Source organism: Sinohyriopsis cumingii, chromosome 9 (assembly GCF_028554795.1).
Source record: "Sinohyriopsis cumingii isolate HCF-2022 chromosome 9, ASM2855479v2, whole genome shotgun sequence".
Lineage (NCBI taxonomy): Eukaryota > Metazoa > Mollusca > Bivalvia > Unionida > Unionidae > Sinohyriopsis > Sinohyriopsis cumingii.
Window position 1 is genome coordinate 8,985,481 of NC_142969.1, and position 23,644 is coordinate 9,009,124.

General features: G+C 36.4%; 1 protein-coding gene across 1 annotated transcript in view; it reads left to right on the forward strand.

Moving 5' to 3' along the window:
- Window positions 1–20,901: 20,901 nt before the first annotated feature.
- Window positions 20,902–23,644, forward strand: part of LOC149791251 (uncharacterized) — a 226,430-nt gene continuing 223,687 nt past the window's right edge. The window contains exon 1 of the mRNA XM_089969727.1: window positions 20,902–21,012. The gene's annotated coding sequence lies outside the window, so the exon portion shown is untranslated. The remainder of the gene's footprint in view (window positions 21,013–23,644) is intronic.

Sequence of the window (23,644 nt, forward strand, 5' to 3'; positions counted from 1 at the left end):
ACCCAATCCTCACCCACCACCCCACAAAAAAACATCAGATATCTACAATGGTACTGAATACTGTAACATGTTTTAAATATATTTCCTGTTAAATACTGACATTGGTTTCTTCCTTCATTATGCATCTCAGTTTCCAGGATACATACTAAATCGAGTATCTATACATACTAAATCGAGTATCTTACCACAGGAACTGCACGCCTACCTTTGCTTACAAAGGAGACCTGTACGAGTTGCCTCCCTTTCAATAGTTTTCGTCCCACAGTTTGCGAATATAATAAAATTGACAATTTATCGTGCCAGTCTATACATTAACAAATTAACACTGCTTGGACAATGAAAAGGTTACAAACTAAAGACATCCGTAACATCGTTGTTTGGGGTGGTGTGGGGTGGGTAGTTTGTTATATTTACATTTTCGGAACTTTTAATTGACACTATCTATTAATTGCTTACGATACACTCATTCCCATTCATGCCCTTAGGCCTTACTTGAACGTATGGAATATTGAAACATTGATAGTTTCATTGCCAACAAAACATTCACCATTTTATCTTCGCATTTTGTTGCTTAACCATTGATTAACCCAATATTTAAATGTATAGTGTTTACTTTATTTGTGTAAATTGTCAAGCAAATATATCCGTATCCCTCCCTTCCCAGTAACGAGCAACTGTACTAATCTATAAATACAAATTAAAGCATGACCATTCAATAGCACGTAATTCATTTCTTTTAAACGCGATTACTATTGGTCGTTATTTCTGGAACAAGAACGTCAGGCCTCCATGTTGAGCTGCTGTGAAATATATGACCTTGACCACATTGAAAAACGATTGAGAAAGCATCATGCTGAACGAATGTTCTATATTTTTAATATTTCGGTCATAATATGAAGGAAAAATATCCATCAAGAGGTTTAGGAAATATTATCAAATGATGAAACTAACCAAAGTTGAAAGTATTTTCGTTTTTCATTTATGACTGAATAATCTCAAGGTAACAGCGAACACATCGCAGAATGAATTGTCTTGGCTTCTTATTGGTTCTTTCCAAATAAGACAACAACAAAAATCCACCTATTTTAAACCTGTACGCAAATTTTCAATGTATGCGACCTTGACCCTAAGGTAAAAGAGGGGAGAGAAAATGTTGCTCAACGAATTATCATAGCTTCATAATCACTGAAGAGAATATATCTAAGGATTATGGAAATATATGCAAATGAAACTTTTGACTAAGTCTTTAATAACCTAGTAACTAAAATGACACCGACTTTGACGATGCCGGACAAATGACTATTGTGTTTCACTTGCAGCTAACGTAAGCTCAACAAGTAGATTCCTGCTTGTGATAAATGCTTTGTGTTAAGCTTTATGTTCTCAGTTTGGTTATTATTGCAGTATTGCATTATAAAAAGGTAAAATCAAGATCATCGTGTAAAAGGTAAAGCCCGTGTCACAGGTTTTAAGTGACGAAAGCCCATGTCACAGGATTTAAGTGACGAAAGCCCGTGTCACAGGCTTTAAGTGACGAAAGCCCGTGTTACAGGCTTTAAGTGACAAAAGCCCGTGTCACAGGATTTAAGTGACGAAAGCCCGTGTCACAGGATTTAAATGACGAAAGCCCGTGTCACAGGATTTACGTGACGAGTGCCCGTGTCACAGGATTTAAGTGACGACAATCAAATTTCATTCATAAGGCAAATTTACAAAATGGGGAAATTTCCTGTACCTTAAGTTGACTTAAAGTGGTTACCGAGAGAGACAGACAGACAGAGACAGATAGACATAGTGAGCGGGGAGGGGGTTGTATTGATGACGTTTGTTTAAAGGGTTACAGAATAATCCGTATTCCCCAAAATAAAAATTATAAATAATCCGTATGCGTAGAACCCGTATTAAAAACTTATTTTGTTCTCAGAATGAAATGACTCGGATATTCTGGTTTGGACAAAAGGGCCTCTACTGTGCTGTATTTTGCTGAGTGTTTACCACGGCAAGCCACTAGAATGAGCCATTAATTATGGAAAATGAAATAAAACGTTTTGGGAATTCAACGTTATAACCATCTGACGTTCTGTTGTGATTGATTGAGAAGTGCTGAACATGTCTGGGGAGGGTCATTAAGGTCAACAAACCCCACTAAAACGTGGGAGTACAACTGGATAAATCTGATCACTTCTTTCAAAATGTAAATCTAACCATGGTTATTTTCTCTCTCTCTCTCTCTCTCTCTCTCTCTCTCTCTCTCTCTCTCTCTCTCTAACTTTCAAATAAAGTCAGTGGTTAGAGCGTCCGTCTTGACTGCTGAAGGTCATGTGTTCAAATCCCGGCCGAATCATGCTAAAGAATTATAAAAAATCGTACTACCAGCTGCCCCGCTTGGTACTCAGCGTTTGCAAACATCGTAGCCGTATGACTGAAAAATTGTTAAAGCCACCTTAAAAGTCCAAATCTCTCTCTCTCTCTCTCTCTCTCTCTCTCTCTCTCTCTCTCTCTCTCTCTCTCTCTCAAATGAGATTGATCAGAGACATATTTATTGAATCCGCCTAAATTCAATGCAACAATGTGATTTAAAATTCAGTTGGGTCACTCGTCATTGTTTCTTTCTCATTACTGCCATTTGCTATTATCATCATGCTTTTGGGACTCCAATCCAAGCGTATTCATCGTCTCGTTCTTCTCTGTCTAAATAACTCTTTACACAGGAGTCAAAGTTGTACGCTATCTATGGTTTTCGTTGCATCCTACTGGGAACTATGCGTATACGAATTAAACTAAATGGAAACAATATTGCAGTTTGAATCATTTTCGTATTTATCGCCGATTTTTTTTCTTATTTAAATTAAATTAATTATCCGATGGAGAATGTATGTATGTTTATTTGTCCGACTAGAGGTAAATTTGTGCCAGGTTGCTTGGTTAGCGGTCATTTTCGTATTGGCTTTATATACATTACGGAAATGAATTTCTAATTTCTATTCCAATTGTATCGATGCACGCAAAATGTCGGTTAGAATAAATACATGCGATGGATTCGGAGGGAGGCAGAACTCCATTTACAATGTCCTTCTTTAGTTATGTCAAATTTAATTGTAACCGTTTATTAATTTAATTACACTATGAATTCGAGAAAAAAATCGAGAATAATTATCTTAGCGGATCCATGCGGTTTGCACGGCGTTTTTTTTAAATACTTCAATGAAATTAGTAAAAACGGAAAATTCTTAGATATTGGCGACGTTTACATTGTTCCCTTTTTCATAATTTGAATTCGTGCAATTGATTATGATTATAAAAATATGAAAATGAATGAGACAAAAAGAGATAATAAAAAATAAACGAGGAAATAAAGATCAATCCACTTTGTCGCCTATCTTACAGTTTTTTTCTTTCATGACATGACATTGCCCTTGAATTGGTTGAACATAATATTAGCTAGTATGTTAGCTTCGTTTACGACAATACACTTTTTCGTTTACGACAATACACGTTTTTCGGTTACGACAATACACAATCATATAGAAAGAATCCCGTTCAGCTTACTAATGGAAGCAAAATGTCTGTACGTAGCTAAAACTATTAATTTAGCTTATGTTAGAATATTTCTAAACCTTCAAACAAAATTTGATTAATATATGATTATCATAACGTCATCTGTGTGGTTCATCACCGAGCCGAAAAAGGGACCATTTTTCAGACATCGATTTGCATAATAATCTGTTACGATGATAATATCCAGTAGAACTAAAATACACGCAAAAGTTTACGACATAGAAAGACACTCAGTTAAGATTACGGCATAAAAAAATTAGAATTATAACAAATATACAGCTCTTCAATCCCACTATGCCAATATGATGAGAAACAGAGCACCAATTCGTAAACCCATCTGAAATTCATGACCGAAATTCACGCCAGAGATTCTTGTATACAGCACCGAAAACTCTCTAAAACTTACAATCACTCTGATATAATTTGTACACCTTAAAACCTTGGTAGTTATTATTGGAGGGTACTAACATTATCATGCACACGAAAACTCTCTAAAACTTACAATCACTCTGATATAATTTGTACACCTTAAAACCTTGGTAGTTATTATTGGAGGGTACTAACATTATCATGCACACGAAAACTCTCTAAAACTTACAATCACTCTGATATAATTTGTACACCTTAAAACCTTGGTAGTTATTATTGGAGGGTACTAACATTATCATGCACACGAAAACTCTCTAAAACTTACAATCACTCTGATATAATTTGTACACCTTAAAACCTTGGTAGTTATTATTGGAGGGTACTAACATTATCATGCACACGAAAACTCTCTAAAACTTACAATCACTCTGATATAATTTGTACACCTTAAAACCTTGGTAGTTATTATTGGAGGGTACTAACATTATCATGCACACGAAAACTCTCTAAAACTTACAATCACTCTGATATAATTTGTACACCTTAAAACCTTGGTAGTTATTATTGGAGGGTACTAACATTATCATGCACACGAAAACTCTCTAAAACTTACAATCACTCTGATATAATTTGTACACCTTAAAACCTTGGTAGTTATTATTGGAGGGTACTAACATTATCATGCACACGAAAACTCTCTAAAACTTACAATCACTCTGATATAATTTGTACACCTTAAAACCTTGGTAGTTATTATTGGAGGGTACTAACATTATCATGCACACGAAAACTCTCTAAAACTTACAATCACTCTGATATAATTTGTACACCTTAAAACCTTGGTAGTTATTATTGGAGGGTACTAACATTATCATGCACACGAAAACTCTCTAAAACTTACAATCACTCTGATATAATTTGTACACCTTAAAACCTTGGTAGTTATTATTGGAAGGTACTAACATTATCATGCACACGAAAACTCTCTAAAACTTACAATCACTCTGATATAATTTGTACACCTTAAAACCTTGGTAGTTATTATTGGAGGGTACTAACATTATCATGCACACGAAAACTCTCTAAAACTTACAATCACTCTGATATAATTTGTACACCTTAAAACCTTGGTAGTTATTATTGGAAGGTACTAACATTATCATGCACACGAAAACTCTCTAAAACTTACAATCACTCTGATACAATTTGTACACCTTAAAACCTTGGTAGTTATTATTGGAGGGTACTAACATGCACTGTGATTAAACACGAGAATTAGTGGACTTGCTTGTGTTACATATAGACGGCAATCGTTCCTGCAGACATATAACATTTTTATCTTGGTCTGTTGGGCAAATCAGACATCGACAATTCTGTTACATGGAAAGAAGAAAACAGCATTTGAAGCGCCCCGTCTTGCTGATAAGTTCGTTTCTTACATTTTCTAGAAACAAGAGAGTACAACTAACAGACTAGGGTGCTAAGTCATTGGTATTCTATGCCTAATACGTTCTATGGATAAATGTATACGCACACCCCTTTAAAAGACTTGACATCATACTACATCTTGCCAAAGGGTGATTTGTAGAAAATGTGATCACGTGACGCGCTGAACGTGCAGGGTATCATTTTACAAGTGTTACAGATTATCGTAATTTGAGCTTCTCTGGCACAAAATTGGCTGAACGTATAATCTGGACAACTGAAATATTCTTGGCGTTGGCCGAATCTAGACAGTTTAAATGTGATGACCAGTGACCTAACACTGAAAGTACAAATTAGAATAAAGACATGGAAAACTGTTATAAGAAAAAGAGTTTATTAAGTGATACATCTTGCAAATATTAATATTCTGAATCGTGCAAATAATTTCGTTTAGTACGACGACCAATTAATAAATGGTCTAGGTGTCTGTAGGAGTAGTAGCAATGTGTCTGCTTCCTCGTCTGTCCCTTTTGGATCCTGTCACCCGTCACATTGCTTTTTGAAAGTCTTTTAAAGCATCATAACATGGGTGATCATCAGCCGATGGTGCAATCATGTACAACGGATCCCACATTGACCATCGAAAAACCATATTCGAGCGGGCGCAATGAATAGTGAAAGAACTAAGACTGGAAACACGGTTCAGTCGCCATGCTTGGACGGTTTAGGTGTTGTTTGTGCAGATAACAAGTCAATGACGGAAAAATCTTCAAATCGTTAATTTTCTCAAATATTTGTTCTTACCAAAAGCATATCTGAATTTGCTTTAGCGTGATGCTTTTGAGTAATCCAGTATTAATAATACGATCATATCCTCATATTGTTTGCGATGCCGTACCGCAAATTCGGCTTGAGTTCAGACACGTGACGTTTCAACGATTATTGAAACCTGTGTTCGATGAGGAGCAAAGAAGTTTACGTTCATCAGTAAAGCCGCAAACGCAAAAACGGACTGCATTAACAAAGCTGGCAGGAACACCTCGAGTAAATATCCCGGTGAAAAACACCTCCCTGGATAAAATTGTTGTGGGCCTGGTACCCGGCTGAATATACGACTCCATTCTAACAAATAGCCAGGCCCTGGTGAAGCACCTATCAACCGCATTGATGCTGCATATTACCGACATGACCAGGCTTATAATGGTTCCAATGATATCCGTCCACGTAAACACGCCGATGTGGATCTTATCCATGACTTAAATGCGATTAATCCAGTATTCAGAGAACGAATCGCAAGATGGGTCGTCATAGGAGGCATGAAAGCCAAGATTGTAATCGGTGCACACTAGACTCTGCCTCTCGTGGCTGTCATTAAAAGTAGATAATAGTAACACGAACAAACAATGGACACAAAATGTGGATATTATCCAAAATATACTACATTCCGCGTGGGTATTGGAAAGGGGAAGCCGCCGTAGAACAGATAGCCAGCTCAGACATGGTCGCTCAAGTGATTGCTAGGACATGGGTGGCCATACAAGCGCTGAGGCAAATTTACCTATCAATACCAATAAAGATTTGACGCAGATGATTCGATGTCCAAAATACCAAATGAAGTCTCTCAGGATGAGTTGTTGTGTCTTCCACAATACAGTGTCATTTTCACACGTATATGTACGCGCTAACCATCGTGGATGTTGCCAGCAGACAAAAGGAAACTGACGTCAAAAGATTTCATATGCACTAGGACGCATTTATGCACTTGGACAGCTCGTACACGATTGCTACAAATGGATCCTGGTAAAAAATTTCTCGGATCTGTTGCGCTGTTGACCAGACACTGTGTGCGAGTACGTGCCAGAGAAGTTAACAAACATCGCTACCAACCTATCGTGGAACGATTTAATTGTACTCTTGTGGAACGGATATTCGGACATCAGTAAGCGCAAGAATTGTTGATGAGGCCTCAACGGTATCAGGAATAGGTAACACGTCTTCCATTTGTTATAGCAGCATTCAACAATGAAGTCACCAAACAACTGGATTAAAACCAGCCAATGCGATTCGACAAAAGAGTCACTGGAGGCCCCGCCTCCAATTAGAAAAGGATTAAACAGCCGGCACGGTTACACCCACTCGGAGACACGTATGTTCGGTATCTACATGCACCTGAAGAGTTAGAAGGTCAACAACGTAGTGCAACTGACCCAGTATGGTCCGACGATGTGTTTACAATTTCGGAAAGGATTGATGCTCCGAGACAACCAACACGTTACCGTTTGCGACTGTCACCTGGTGGTCCAAAGCCACGAGCCAAACATTTGTGCGAGAAGAATTGCAAGTCGTTATAGCAAATATGGAACTCCCATCATAATTTGTATTGGCACGTTATCCAGTATCAATCGAAAAGCTGCTACACAACAGCATGGTCGCCAAACGCTTTAGTGGTAATTTCGTCGGGGAGTATCCATCGTTTGGTATCAAATTCACCTTGTTGCACCATCATTCACCCATGCAATGTTTCTGGCACAGTTATCATGTTAGTACATGAGCATATTCACTCAGGTCTCGACGATATTCCACGTACATTTTGTGTTTCCACAATTATTCGCTTGACACCTTTGGCCTTTTAAATGCTTTTGACCTTTTAAATGTTTTTGCCGGAGCCAACCACAACTGAGTACATTTTGGGTTTGTCTCACATGCTCCTCGATTAGTTTACCCGAGCATTCCTCTCTCAACTTTCCACACTCTGTTTGTCAGCGTTACGAAACAACTGATGTTCTTTCATATATTCGCTGGTATCAAATTTGTTGACCAAACATGGATGTGTCATATCCGCGTATACGTCATCGGTGGTGATATGCAACAGCAACGAGTCAGTGTCGGTGTATAGCATCTTGACCCGATCCTGGTTAAACGGTTTGATTTTATCATAGTAAAACCCATACATGAGCAGATCCAACATAGCTTGGTTTTGTCAGCTTTGGTTTTTCGGGGGGGGGGGGTAATTTTACGGCAATAAATCCAACATCAAAGCTTTTTCTGATTTCAACACCGGGTCAGCGGTGAGCCTTCAAAGTTTTCCTTGTTCACTATCAAGAACAAGATCTACGTGGATTCGTTTGCGCATATTTTCCATGGTTTTCTTGAACAAGGCATTGTTTATGAGCTTGAAAAGGTCCTTTCCAGCATCATTGATGGCCTTGGTTCTCAGATCTGTATTCATCTAAATGAAAGGGTTCATCCAAGTTTGTTGGCGAAATTCATTCACTCATTGGATCATGGTTACAGGCATATCCTATCACAAGTACAAATGGAGGTTGTCGTTGTCTTTGATCCTAAGACTTGGTACCAGTTTGGTTCATTCAGTGTATTTGTGACCAGATTCATCTACGATCGAGCACTGATACGGGAACAACCACGTACCGTGCACCGAAAACGCTTCTCGTAAAAGCGGATTATATTCGGGGTATTACAGATTAGCTTCAAAGAAGTATCTGTGCTCAGTGATGATGTTGTAATCAGATTTTTTTGTAGATCAAGGTGCGCAAGATCGATCCACTGAAATCCACCAACCGGAAGCGATTGCGTCATTGCCAACTCATAAAGGTTATTCATAGTTAGATATATGATATTACTGGTAGGGGAGGCGAGGTCGTACCCTTCCACGCTTGGGTTGCTGGCTTGTTTTGATATCGATATTCTGCCACGAAGTGATCGCTCGATAAACAGATGCGATAAATGTCAGCAAGCAATTTCAGTTCAATTTTGGTTTTGAACTGCAACGCATCACAACCCGTAAATGGTGACGAGGAATAATGCGTGGGACCGAGCTTGTACATACGCATGGCAGTGTCACGAAATTTCTCAAACACATTATCAGGCACAGTGAACATATACAAATCGTGATATTCCCCGAGAATTTTGCATTCAAATGCTTACCAAACTTCCTTTGCGTGTTCGTAATCTTTTTCTGAAATACCTTCTCGACAAGTGAGGAATAAAACACTTCGATCGGTGGCAACTGAGGTTCAACAAATTTGTCTCCGTCACTCATGTACTCGGATCGATGCACACCTTTTCTCGCCAGCAGGTCTGTATTTGTATCGACGAGTAATTACAAAGTTCTCCACGGTCAGACTGTGCTTATCGTATCTGGACGAATTCATAAACTGTAATGAATCGATGAACTGCAGCTGACCCAGCCTAAAGGTCATGTAGTTTTCCATGTTGATGGGAATCACTCTTATCAGTGAATATGATGCCGTGGCTACTGCTTGCATTATTAAGTGGCTTTCGAACCCATGCAAGTTATGAAGCACCACATAAATACAGTTTTCTTTTTTTTTTTTTTTTTGGGTGGGGGGTAAATTATCAACTGCAAATTGCATGCATTGTGGCCAGCACCTCTCTACACACCGGTGATGTGACAGTGATCACGAACGTTATCATCACTGGAAGGACTTTGCTTTTCAATTAAAGATTTTTCGCAAATAAAGCAACGAGTGGATGCGGAAACTAACGAATGTCGTCATCCGTTATAATCATGACTGCTAGTGAATAGAGATGTCGAATCCATTTTACCGTAGCTTTGATCGATTTAAGAAAATAAAACGGTATTTAGAGCACCATAGTTCTGAGCATGAAAAAGGACTGGTTGATCTGCTTCTCGATTACATCCATACGTAATGCAATACCGATTCTGATTCTTTAATTTCACTCAGCAGAAACAAATCCGTCTAAGTTCGTCCATACTCTGTCCATGTGGAAATAAAAACCTTTCTCACAACTAAAAATATTAACAGTGATGCCTGGAATAAGTGTTTTAAATTTGTAAAGTGTGGCTTTGGTGAGTTGCATGGAAAATCAAATGTCATCAAAGTAAAGTTCAGCCAGGTGTTCTCCGTGTTTCTGAGGCATGTCTTGGTAATCGCTAACCGGATATAACGTTAAAAGTGCCCATTCAAAACAACGATTATCAAATTGGATCCACGAAACGGTTGACACGGTGGGAGATATACGTCGACTTGGCAACATCTTTCCAGGGTACATCCCGATCATGCATTTGTGTATTTCTCCAATATTTCGATAATTTTTTGTATGCCTTTGTCAATTTCATATCTGATGGCACTGCTGTTTTTGCGGTACAGGATTGCGTGGGTAAAGTGACTCCATTGTGTAGTAGCTTTAAATAAATCCTTGTCATTACTAATTGGCATAACCAGATGCACTCTAGGAACGATGTCTACTTTAACGCCGGTGTGACCAAAATTTTGTAACATAGTTACGATTCCAGGAATATATTTATTAATAGTTGTCGAGCGTCTTGCCTGGTTTGTATGTAGGTGTGATAATTATCACGTGATTTTCCAAAAGCGATATGAAATTTAAATTCAATAACATCACATTTCTAAGAACACTGGTAAATTTCCTTGATTGTATTTGCTCCGTTGTTTTTACTTATAGCGTCTGAAAATTGCTGTCGGTGTTTGAGTTGCTCTTCTTCTGCGCTGTTATAATACTTTTCACGTATCCACTGAAGAAGTTTGGATGTCATACCTATATTAAAAGGCCAAAAGCATTTGTTTACTTAGCTTTCTCTTGGATATCTTCATCATTTCAGCTAGAACAAAGTCTCACTAACATCATTTCGGCTAGAACAAGTCTCACTAACAGCATTTCAGCTAGAACAAGTCTCACTAACATCATTTCAGCTAGAACAAGTCTCACTAACATCATTTCAGCTAGAACAAGTCTCACTAACAGCATTTCAGCTAAAACAAGTCTCACTAACATAATTTCAGCTAGAACAAGTCTCACTAACAGCATTTCAGCTAGAACAAGTCTCACTAACATCATTTCAGCTAGAACAAGTCTCACTAACAGCATTTCAGCTAGAACAAGTCTCACTAACATCATTTCAGCTAAAACAAGTCTCACTAACATTATTTAAGCTAGAACAAGTCTCACTAACATCATTTCAGCTAGAACAAGTCTCACTCGCTTAGATTCAATGAGGGTGTTACTCCTCTTTTGCAGGTGTACTCTTTCATGCATAATATTCTGCAGATTATTTTCATTTCTTCTTCTTCAATGACCTGCTCCCACTTCCGGTTCTCTGTATATCTTTCAAGACTCGTGGATATAATTATCAATGGTATCTTTTTCGTCGTCGAGGAATGGTAATTTGTGGCACTTTAGTTTGCTAAGCTTGCTAGAGGCAAAATCTTGTTCTAGTTGTCTAGCGGTTAATAACACTAATTGTATATCATAATCTTTTTATTTATTTCTTTCCAACTTCTAATGTCTCTAATCTTGCCCGCTTTTCTAATTCCATTTCCTTTGCCCTTTCAACCCCTTCCGGCTTGATCTTCCTAAATATATTTTCTCAGACTTTCTGCCTCATATCCAGGTTGTTTACCCAAATCAACTAAGTCCTTAAGTGATGACATGATTGTTAGCGATACGGCCACCTAATCTATATAAACTCATAAAATAGGTCTTAAATAACATGAGACTACAATTATCTACCCTATCTGTGCTATCAAGGCAACATAAATAAAACAAACATTTACATGAATGGACAACCGCACCCAGAAAAGAAAACGAAAGAAAAAAATACACACCTACTGTAAATTGATTTGTCATAAATGTCACAATCTACAGTATACCAACAGATGCATACGTTCGCACACAAGATCTCGGTAATTCACTCAATCCAAAGAAAACACTTCTGACACCAATGTAACGGGATTGTAACCGAATGGATTTTTTGGTCTGAGTGAAAACACAACACAATGTGAATGAATGGAGGTTCATGAAAAGAAAAATAATATTTACGACAACACATACAAAAGTGTACTCAAAAACCCACCCACTACATATGATATAAGACTAACATACTGAACATGTTATGAAAGGAAAACAGATTAAAAAATATGAATATCGTTCATATAATTATACAATACGAAGAAATGAGCATTGATTACACAAACACAATATATATCATGAAATGAGTATGATTCATAGAATCGTAATTTACAAAGAAATATCCATGGTTCATACAACTATATGATACGGAAAAATGCGCACGGTTCATAAAACTATATGTCTCGGAGAAATAATCATGGTTCTTACAACCATATATCCTTGTAAACGTAACATAGTGTATACTGCCTTTATTCAGAGTTCGGAATCCATATCACTTTCCTTTGTCCTTTTCCAGAATCCGGAATTCATATCGTACACGTCCAGTCATGTAGTAACAGATACACTGTGGGTTGAATTTAGTTCAATGACTACGCTGCCACACTGTGTTGCCACACTACCACACAGCAGGTCATGATGTCACCATTCTGATTCCACCATTCTGATTCTTCCAACCCATCCATCCAGCTATAAATATACCAAGATGGTCATGATAAGAAATAAACTAAATGCAGAGAAGAAATCCATATATACATGACACCATCTTATTTTACGTCAAAATAAAGTCCTCAGTGGTGAAATTTGAAAGACCAATAATTTTCTAAAGTTTTAAATCCGAATAATGAAAACTAAAGACGGTATATTGGTGGGAGGCATTTTGTATTTTATTTCTCACTAACCCCCATGGCTGTATTAAGACGTAAGAGTATTGACACTCCTTGAAAAGATCCTAGCGATCACTGTGTCGCATAAGACAATATGTCTCCTATAAATATAGAAAAGAGATAATGTACACTACCAGGGGTAAAGTACCCGTGCCCGTCATGCTATATGGGTACCTACGACGAGATGCATTCATTGCCCAGTCACCATTAAAAGAGAGAAACAAAATATGAACTACTCTAGGTAACGCTGTATGCATCTAAGAAACCAATTACATGTACCCAAATTGTTTACCAAATCATTTTCTTGCCTTATTCCGTGACTCTGCCCATTTTATTTAGTTTCATTTCTAAGGCCACTTCCATGTTTCTGAGAATGTAGATGTATTTTGTTCCTCTTTGATAAATATGCATGATGCATTCAGTCGATAAATTGAATTCAGTTTATCCGCTCCCTTTTAATATTCCAGTCGTTTGGTAAATTAATGTCACTGTTAGAGACCTCCATACATTAATTCGAATCTTTTGAGAATCAATCTACACTCATTCGAAATCTTTTGAGAATCAATCTAAACTTTTGAAATTTATATACCAAGGTAATGTCTTTAGCACAAAAGGAGATATCTTTTTTGCTTGTTTTAGTTGGATCTTTGAATTTAATGGCATGCAACTGATTCTAAGCATGGATTCATGTGAGGTTTTTATAATTGTAACGCCAAAAATAGTAATAAATTGCTATTTTGTAACTCTGTGGCTGTCCGAGGACTGACATTCGTCATAGATTCTATCTCCATTTATGGGTCACATGCGTGGATGATTAAATTGTTAAACACGCATGGGTCGCATTTTGGCTAAAACAGTCATGGCGGTAGAGTCTGTGACGGATGTCGTGGACACAAAGGGGCCATAGGGGTAAAACAGACACTTTCCTACTACTGCAAATAAAATAGATCATAACGAATGAAATATAAAAGAAAGGAGGGATAACAAACAACAATCACGCAATTTAAAGAATTAATCATACATACATTACGTTAATTTCATTTCGGACATACTTTGTTATATGAAGTTCATCGTATCTCAGAGGCAAGATACAAGAAATGAGGCTGATCGTATTTCAGGGTTAAGATCAATATGTCTAAAAATAGATCTTCACAGTCCTTCAATGTTGTTATAATAAATTTCAAATTATATTTGTTAAATAAAAGATGGATTCGACGACATGTCTAAAGTTTTGACATGACTGAGTTTGGCAAATATAGCTGTTGCAAGTATTGTAATAAAGATTACATTTTGAAATGTTATTTGAAGAAAAAATGCATCAATTAGAGCGCTTGAAATAGTCTGTGTCAGGAAAACGATCTTCATGTTGATTATGTCATTTACTGCGTCTCTAGATCAACGAAAACAAATGTCTTAATTGGTTTAATGATCGCTGCTTGGTGGTCAATTAAAAAGTAAAAAGGCGACCAAGCTGTACAGTTTAGAGACTGAAGTGCAGAAACAAACTTTCAGTCATTTAACATTGCCAACGTCATTATTTAGGCAGTATGGAACAGTTCTGCGTAACACTTTTCAATCCATGGTTGGTAGGTAAACATTTTGCTTTGCAGATAGTGCACTATTTATTTTGACAACCATGTCTTCAGCATCTAGATAGCTTTTGATTTGTTTAAGTCAATATATTTAAACTCTATCAACTAGAATACAGAGCCTAGTTTGAACGACAAAAAGAAATACGGTGATGTGCCTAATGTGAATAGATATCGTGCATTTATCTATAAGTTCGTTTTGCAAACTATCCAAATTTTCACTAGGTACACCCTCTGATTAGCGATGTCACTGAGTAAATTACAACTCCTGACACTGTCATTGATACTTTATCAGCCCTTGCATTGATAACATTTTCTCATATCACTTTTATTTGTTTCTCATCTATATTTTCCAATTCCTTTTCGACGAATTCTTACTGTTTATTTCTTTGTATGATCATTTTGCTACGGCTTTGCTCGATTCATCTTTTAATTCGTTCAATTTCATATATTGTTCCGTGTACTGTTCCCGCATAAAGGGATCTATTTTGTCTTGGAACAATCACAATTATTTCCGGCCATGACTTACCTATTTTCCATTTTATTTTAATGGTCAAAAATTATTAAAGGTGGCCGAAATTTTAAATAAAAGAAATCTGATAAAGATGAATTGGATATGCAACAGATTGATTTTAATGCTACTAAAAGTTTGTCTAGTGGCTTTATTAAGGCTGTATATCGGTTAATTTGCAGTTTGGAACACGTTTCAGTGAGACGTATTAGCTAATATAAGACACGGATAAATGTCGGACCTAGTATTAATGCCGATCAACATGAACTATCTGAAAATATTAGCAGGACATTGTATTATGAAAAGCCTGATGAGAATCTTGTACAAGTTTCAAACAGGGAGGAACATTTTCAACATATTGGCTCCAAAACCGTCTTATCCTGCTTTCTTTATGAGAATATGTGAAATCGTCTTATAGGTCATCTCCACATTTGGACTCGCTATGCATATTTTGAAGAAGAAATAAGTACACAAATACCCAATGTGTATTTGCATCAATCGACGTAAGCTTGACAAACGTTATTGTCAATAACATATGTTTGTCATTGATAGTCCACGGGACCAGAATACTTCCGCAGACAAATCTTTCTGTACGTGGCTTGTACACTGTGTATGTAGATTATTCGTTTATTTGGTCCCCAGATTGATTGATGTTTGTGTAAGCCACTGGATTTTCCATATCTTAGTATATATGCTTAAATACTATTTTTTCCCTCTTGGTCTCAACGTTTCAATACCCTTACTACCCTTATAACCATTTTAAACATGATACAAATATCTTAAGAGTAATTTGCGCTTTAATTATTTTTACTAGAGCAGTAATCCTTCAGAACATTTATCGACAGCGAGTACTTTTATTTTCAATAAGTTGCAGCATTATTTCGATTCTTTCAAATATACAAATGCCTTGAAATATATGTCTAATTGATTGTGACTTAAATGGATGATTCAACAAAAGCTGCTTGATAACGCGAGTCACCAAGTAATGTTTGGAATCGACAAATTCGACAAATTATATATCTAGTGGGTTTGTGACGAATCTTTGTAGATAGACCTGGTAAAGTTTAAGAATCCTTTGAAATGTGCAGTACATTTAGCGTAATACAAATATGTGTATTTATCAAACACCTATTTAAACCCATGCTAATACTGCACAATTCTCATAATTTTGCCTTCAGTATTTATTCTGCTCATCTCCGTTTTTATCGTAGAATGCAATCTGTATATCGACATATTTTCTGTAACATTGCAGTACATAATTTTTACGCTTGAAGGTTGTATTCTCTTTAATACTGTTTTCACTTCAAGTAACTTTGACGACATATCTGTATTGTTTTTCAGCACACAAAAAAACTTTGACCACATTTCAGCATTGTTTTCCATCACAAGTAACTTTGACCACCTCTAAGGATTATTTTTCATCACAAGTAACTTTGACGACATATCTGTGTTGTTTTTCAGCACAAAATAACTTTGACCACATTTCAGCATTGTTTTCCATCACAAGTAACTTTGACCACATCTAAGGATTATTTTTCATCACAAGTAGCTTTGACGACATATCTGTATTGTTTATCAGCACAAAATATCTTTGACCACATTTCTGTATTGTTTTCTATCACAAGTAACTTTGACTGCATTTCTGTATTGTTTTCTATCACAAGTGACTTTGACTGCATTTCTGTATTGTTTTCCAGTACAAGTAACTTTTACCACATTTCTGCATTGTTTTCCATCACAATTAACTTTGACTACACTTCAACCCCATCCATACTTATGAACCATCGCCTCTTTATTATTTCTTTCTGTGTCACTTATTTAATATTTGCATGACATCTCTGAAAAATGCTGAATTTACTCCATCGTTTATGTTGTGTAATGAATTTCAATTTTGTTTACGTTTGGTAAATTTTCAGTACTATAGTTGTATCTTTTTGTCATTTCAATTTAATGCAATGGTTAAATTTTAATATCACGACAGAATGGTGTGAGTCAGCAGTAAGGTAACAGGGGTTGCTGGTTTGGTGGACCAGTATATGCATAGATATTAAATTTATACCAAACTTGTAATTCTTTTAGACTTTGATACATTTTTAACAGAACTATTTTCCATTCAATCCTAATTTCCCCACAGTTAAAAATGTCCACTGGTTTAAAATAACTGGGACAAGAGAAAACGTAAGGGATAAACGTCCATAAGTTTAACATACACTTTGAACAACCAACACACTCTCATCAACTGACCACCAATGCTACGATATAAAAGAAGGGGAATAAAAATGGAATTTAAATCACTTACAAAGAAAACTAATTTTACAATCCCCTTATACCTTTCCTACTCTCCTCTTATGAAAAAGGACAACCACTACCTCCTTTTAATTTCCCTACCATCCCCCTTTTTTTTTAAATACCCCTACTACCCTTATAATCCATATATCTCTACCAGCGCTGTGCAAAAAAAAAAAAAAAAATGGCAGAAATATACACAGTAAAGACATAAAAGTGCTTACATGCTAACTGTTGTTTTGATTTGAAGTTTTCACACATAGAGTCAAAACGCTAGATGGATGTAAAAACAAACAGACACTTTAGGACAGGCTTTTTACATTCCAAACACAAACATATGGATTGTTGTAAATCCTTTATTAAATCAAGCGGACTTAAGAAATTTTCTAATACTGTTTGGTCGTTTTTGTTCCGTCCTAGATTTAATTTTTCCACTTAACAACCTGTTGCAAAAATGTCCAGTCTCAATCGAAACAAATTTGGCTTTTTAGTTAGTTAAAAATTACTCCTTTCAACTCTAGAATTTAATACGCTGGCAGCCCTCATCCCTTGTATGTTAACTTTTTCGCAGATTTTGTTTATCGTACGACGACAGGAATGTGACCTATTATGAGAGGAAAGAGTTAAATTTGACATAAGATCAAACATGAAGCTTTACTATAAGGTGTTCGAGTATGTAAATGACAAAATCTAAAGTACAGCGAAGTTATTCATCGTACATGGAATATTTATATATAAAAATTCCAGAGTGTCTCTGGTCACATGGAAAAAATGATACGTAATATTTTATAACGTTTTGCAAACCTAGATTTTAGTACAATGAATTTCCCTACCTAATGCCAGATAGTTCACTTCGTTATACATGAGAGAGAGAGAGAGAGAGAGAGAGAGAGGATAAAACAATCCATACCATTTTGTCCAAATCGAAATTTTTAATAAGACTGCAAACTTAAACATTAACGAACCTATAACGTGGGATGATATGGGTTATTCCTTTGTTCTTCATATACTACTGACAAAGAAAACAAAAATTGAACATAGGCACATTTAAATAACTTTGTGGAGTAAGAACTTGGACTTCCAATGCTCTGATATAAATTATGTTCACAAAATCACGTTGTTATTTTGTCATCGTTTCGAAAGAAATCACATTTAAAACAAGTCAGTACATGTTTTAATGAGAATCCAAGAGCGGTCTTTAGTATACTCACTGAGCTCGGCTAATTCTAATGCATGTTGGTTCACTTCATTGCAAATGTTGCTTAGGATGGAATATTGTGTGTTCAGAGAGAGAGAGAGAGAGAGAGAGAGTTTTCAAATTCTTATAAAAAACATTGTTACAACATGTAGGTGTTGTTCGACCTTGTACGCATTCCAATGCGAACTGTCTACGCAACGATACTTTGTGAACAGCGGATTTGCAAATATTTAAATTTATGGTATGTCAAGATTTTTTAAAAAAATATTACAAATCTGACAACATATTGCACTACAGAGAGAGAGAGAGAGAGAGGGAGGGGTCCGTTTCAACTGTTTTAAGTTGACATGTTGTGAACGTAAAATTTGAGAATATAAAGTTTTAAATAATTCATAAATATTGTAAATTTCCCCCTCAAAAGAAAGACAAAAAGAAAAATATTTTCGTCTCATTTATGTATCCCTTCATTTTGCTAATTCACTTGGCATTTTCCAATAAATATTGCAAACTCCCCAAACATAATTAATAGAAACAACCTTACGTCTCACTTTTCTAGACCTGTAAGCATCGTTGTAAGTGAATAATCGACTGAGGATAATTTTACAAGTTTATTTGCTATTTAAGTATTTTTGTCAATAAAACATTCAAGAAATGTATCTATCACATTGGGCCGACTCTGCCTTTTGCACTGGAACGAAAGTAAACTCCAGTAAGTCAACAATAAATGTAGCTACATTCCTTGAAGTGACTTTGGACTTTGAGCTCTTTAAACTTCACCAACAAAGTGTAAGCGGTAGTTCAAAATTTTTCCGGATGTTAATTTGTGAGTGGTTGAATGTGTAAATAATTCATAGGGGGTTATTGAACGATTTTCTTTTCTGGACGAACGTTGCTCTGGTGCTCAATGGAAGGAGGAGGGTGGTATTGGGTACTGAATATGGATCGATCTTTTCCTTTTCTGTATCACTAGGATGATCTTCTGTCAAAACGCCTCTGGTGGTATGTGGTGCCATAGTAATACGAGTGGCCATTTCCCCCAAAACCAAACAGAAAATGTCACAGAGTTACTGGAAATATTTAGCTTCACACCAAATTCTGACTTAATTTGACAATATGGTATATCTAACTCTTTTTCTCTCTTCATAGGTCACAAGTCACTCAGGTATATAAAAACAAAGACATCTGTAACGAAATGAATTTGCATTGAGCAAGGTCAGTCAATGTAGTGAATATAGGTTAAATAAAACTTTATTTTCTTTACAAACTGAATAATCAATTCTACCTCATAAAGCATTGGTATTGCAACACACTTTCTGCCTATGTTTATTCAAGCTCCTTACGTACAAAAGGTAGTATATGCCACTCATCCGAATAATACTGAATTTGGAAAGATATTGGTCCAAGACATCGTTGGGTTCCATTCAAACCAGATAATATCGACGTTTCATCACATTATGAACCATGTAATTTTCTCCTCCGACTGAGAAACCGAACATTTTTCACATGTGCACGAATTAATCCGATGTTGGCTTATGTCAGATAGCCTTTTTACCAAATCATTTTCTTCCAAACTTTAGTTAGATTGGAGGAATGCTGAAATTTATGAAGAAAGGGCGGCATTAGGGCTTTAAGCCACATTGGGTAGCTTGGTTTATTGACAGATTTAAATATTGCACGGTAAAACGAATACAGTGTTACAAATTATAAACCAGATATTAATCCATACAGGTTTCACAACGGACATATTTCAGTTAGAATAATATATTTATTTTTTCTCTGAGTACATTGAACGTTCGTATCATAGTTATTGTCTTTACTTTGATCTATCAATATTTTTGCATGCTTGTCTTAACCTTTTTTCAGCGTCAACGTGCTATTAAAAGAGTACCTTACTTGAATTTGGATGAATAAACGGACGGACGGACAGACATACGAATCAAATAGATAGATAGATAGATAGATAGATAGAAAGATAGATATCACATAATTGTATTCCATTTTAATACTCAATATTCATTCCGATGCACAAAAAATTTCTTGTTAGAAGAGCCTGAGCGGATAAAATTCCTTGAAGGAGAAATACACTTCAACATATCGTTATCGAGCACTTAGTTGCAATAGTTACCTCCCTTGTTGACGGCGTTAGCCGCATCACAAAGCAATCGAATAGTATATTAATGCGCAAATAAAACCGGCTCTAAAAGACTAAGAAATTGCCTAATATACGGCACGTAATTAATCTAAAACGGTTAGAAATACGAGAAGACCATAACAGAATAATTTTTCTGAATGTACATACTAGTTTCAAAATGTATGCCACGATAGGTCGGGACTTCATTTCGTGATATTCCATCACTGCAGTCAAATTACCGCTATGATGGTCGGAGAGGTTTGGGTTGAAAATTGATATCAGCATAATATTTTGGAAGGGATAAATTTTGGATCTACATGCGTGTAAAATGAGTAATAATTCCACTTGTGGTAAGTTTAAATGTTACTGTAAGAATGAATGGTGCTTCCATGCTTTGGGTGCAAACATTTTTTTATACCATTTTACTGGTCCATGGGACGTTTGGAGGAAATTCAGCTCGGTAACTCGGGAAACTTGATCGATACTTTTGATCTCACGTATCTCTTAAACAGTGTTAATTCTGAAAAAAATACGCGCATTTCGTTAAGAATGTATGTATTTCATTTCCAGATATTTTGTTGAAATAACTCTTAACATGGAAAATGTGTGTACCTCCTTAATTTCATCCGCCGGATAATGCCCCCCCCCCCCCCATCAAGTGGGTCAAGCAGTAAGGTGACTGGCTTTAGCCAGGGGCCTTCCAGTTTGGGTACGTCGTCGTTTATCAGTACAACCTATGAAGTTATGTACGAGAAAGGGATGGAAATTTTGTATGCCTGACAAACAGGCGCATAAATGCTAACGAATGAATTCTTGGTTTTGTGTACAGCACAGGGGTTTGTTACAAAGAAAATTTGGAGTATCCGTCCATGAATCAAGGTATGGGGGTTGTAACCTGTAACAATATAACACAAGGGAAGACACCAGTCTGCACCCCTTGGTAGTTCCAACACTGCTAGTTTATCCTAATTGCGTCTGCTAATTTCCAACTTAAGGAAGTCATAATCAAGAATAGTTCAATTTTCAAAACTACCCGACACACTTCGTTCAGTTTGTGACATAATGTAGAAAATACAATAATTGTTCTCTGATTTTGACGTCTGGACAAATGCTGTCTAAAAGTGCAGTTTTGCATTCGGATAGTCTTGGATTTCACCATTGACCGAAAGGTAAGATCCAAACGACTTGTCCATAGTAAATATCATTAATGTACATTGTGATGCATTTTAATTTTGGTGGCAAAAACAAATATTGATTTTGGTAAATTTGGTGCTGATTGTTGGTTACACTGTTGCACAGTGTTGACTCCAGAAACATACCTATTGTTTGTTCTACAGACTCGATGTTTTTCGGATCTTGTTTTCATACAATAACTTGAGTGTTTTATTGTGTATATGGCTGTTAATGGCCAGCACGTGTTAAGGAAGAAGTCTATAAACTGCCACATTGCAGACATCGTAGCGATATGACTGAAAAATTGTTAAAGCCACGTTAAAAATCCAAATCACATCACAATACACATGATTTCTATGTCAGAAAGATAGAATATAGGTTCTACACAATAAAATTAGTTCAAAATCACCAACAGGGATCTGTGTTTGGATGGCTTGCACTTGGGATAAGGAAGAAGCCTTGTGACTGAAAGAAGTGGTTTCTACAATCAGATTTAGGTTATCTACATAGAAGGCTATTAAATACAGGACTGGTATGTAATTGCCATTTACCATACTCTTGATATGTTATAAACTAGATATGTTCAGAATCATATTTTCTTCCTTTTTAAGGTGGTGTGTTGTGTGTTATGTGTATGTATCTGTCTGCCTCTCCATTTAGTGTTCGTCTGTCTCTAAAAAAAAAATCCACACCATAACTTGTGTTTTCCACAGTCTACAGTTGTGGATGATTTGCACTGGGGTAAGTAAGAACCCAATTACTACTGGGGTCAGAACATCAAAAAAAGTTAAGGTTGCCTACTAAAACAAGAAAAATAGTATCAGCACAATATCAGAAATTATTTGCCATCTACAGTTACCAAACTTCCTGGATGACTCATAGTAAGGAAAAACCATATAAATTTTTGAGGGTTAAAAGCCATGGTTTCTGACTAAAACAAAGGAACTGGCTGTTGCACAATAACTTTCTTTTGAACATCATTTAAGTGATGAAGAAATAAAAACAATTGTTTTTGCACCAAAAAATTCTTCGTTTAGAATTTAGTTCTACATGACAAACCTGAACCTAACTTTGTCATTAGTTTGCATTTGCAGAAAGGAAAAACCTAATTGATTTTGGACTGAAAAAGTAAATGTCACTTTAATAGAAAGAAGCAAAATGGTTTCAGCACAGAAATGTGTTACTGTCCACTATTGATTTGGGGGTCACAGGACATGGTAGTTGTTCCTCCAAGAAAAATTAGTTTCAGAAGTAGTTTTTGTTATTCAGTAAATTTTGGATCAGCGATTCCCAACCTCAGGTTGCAATCCAAATCAGGGTAATGGGGCCCTCAGTAGGGTCACAAAGGGTCTTTTGAAGAAATTGTGTGTGTTATTTGGATTTTTAACATAGCTTTAAAAAACAATTCAGTCACATTGCTACAGTGTCTGCAGTCTGACAGTTTATAGTGATGTCTAACACTAGGGCATCATGCCACAGACATACAGCACGATGTCCCACCCAATCATATTATCCTTACACCAGCCCGACCAGTCCTAACACGAACCTCTTACTGCTGAGTGCCAAGCTAGGCAGCTGTTAGTACCCTTTTTGTCAGCCTTTGGTATCGAACCCACGACCTGCATCAGAGGCGGATGCTTTAACTATTAGGCAACCATAGCAGTGAAGAAATCATCTAAGTATGAGAGTCAGGGGGTCTTGTTGGTGACCAATTTAGGTTTGCAGCAAAAATTGGTTGGGAACCACTGATATATATGTTGGGGTCACGAGTGTTGTCATCTGCTTAGGTTCATTCCAGTAAACACACAA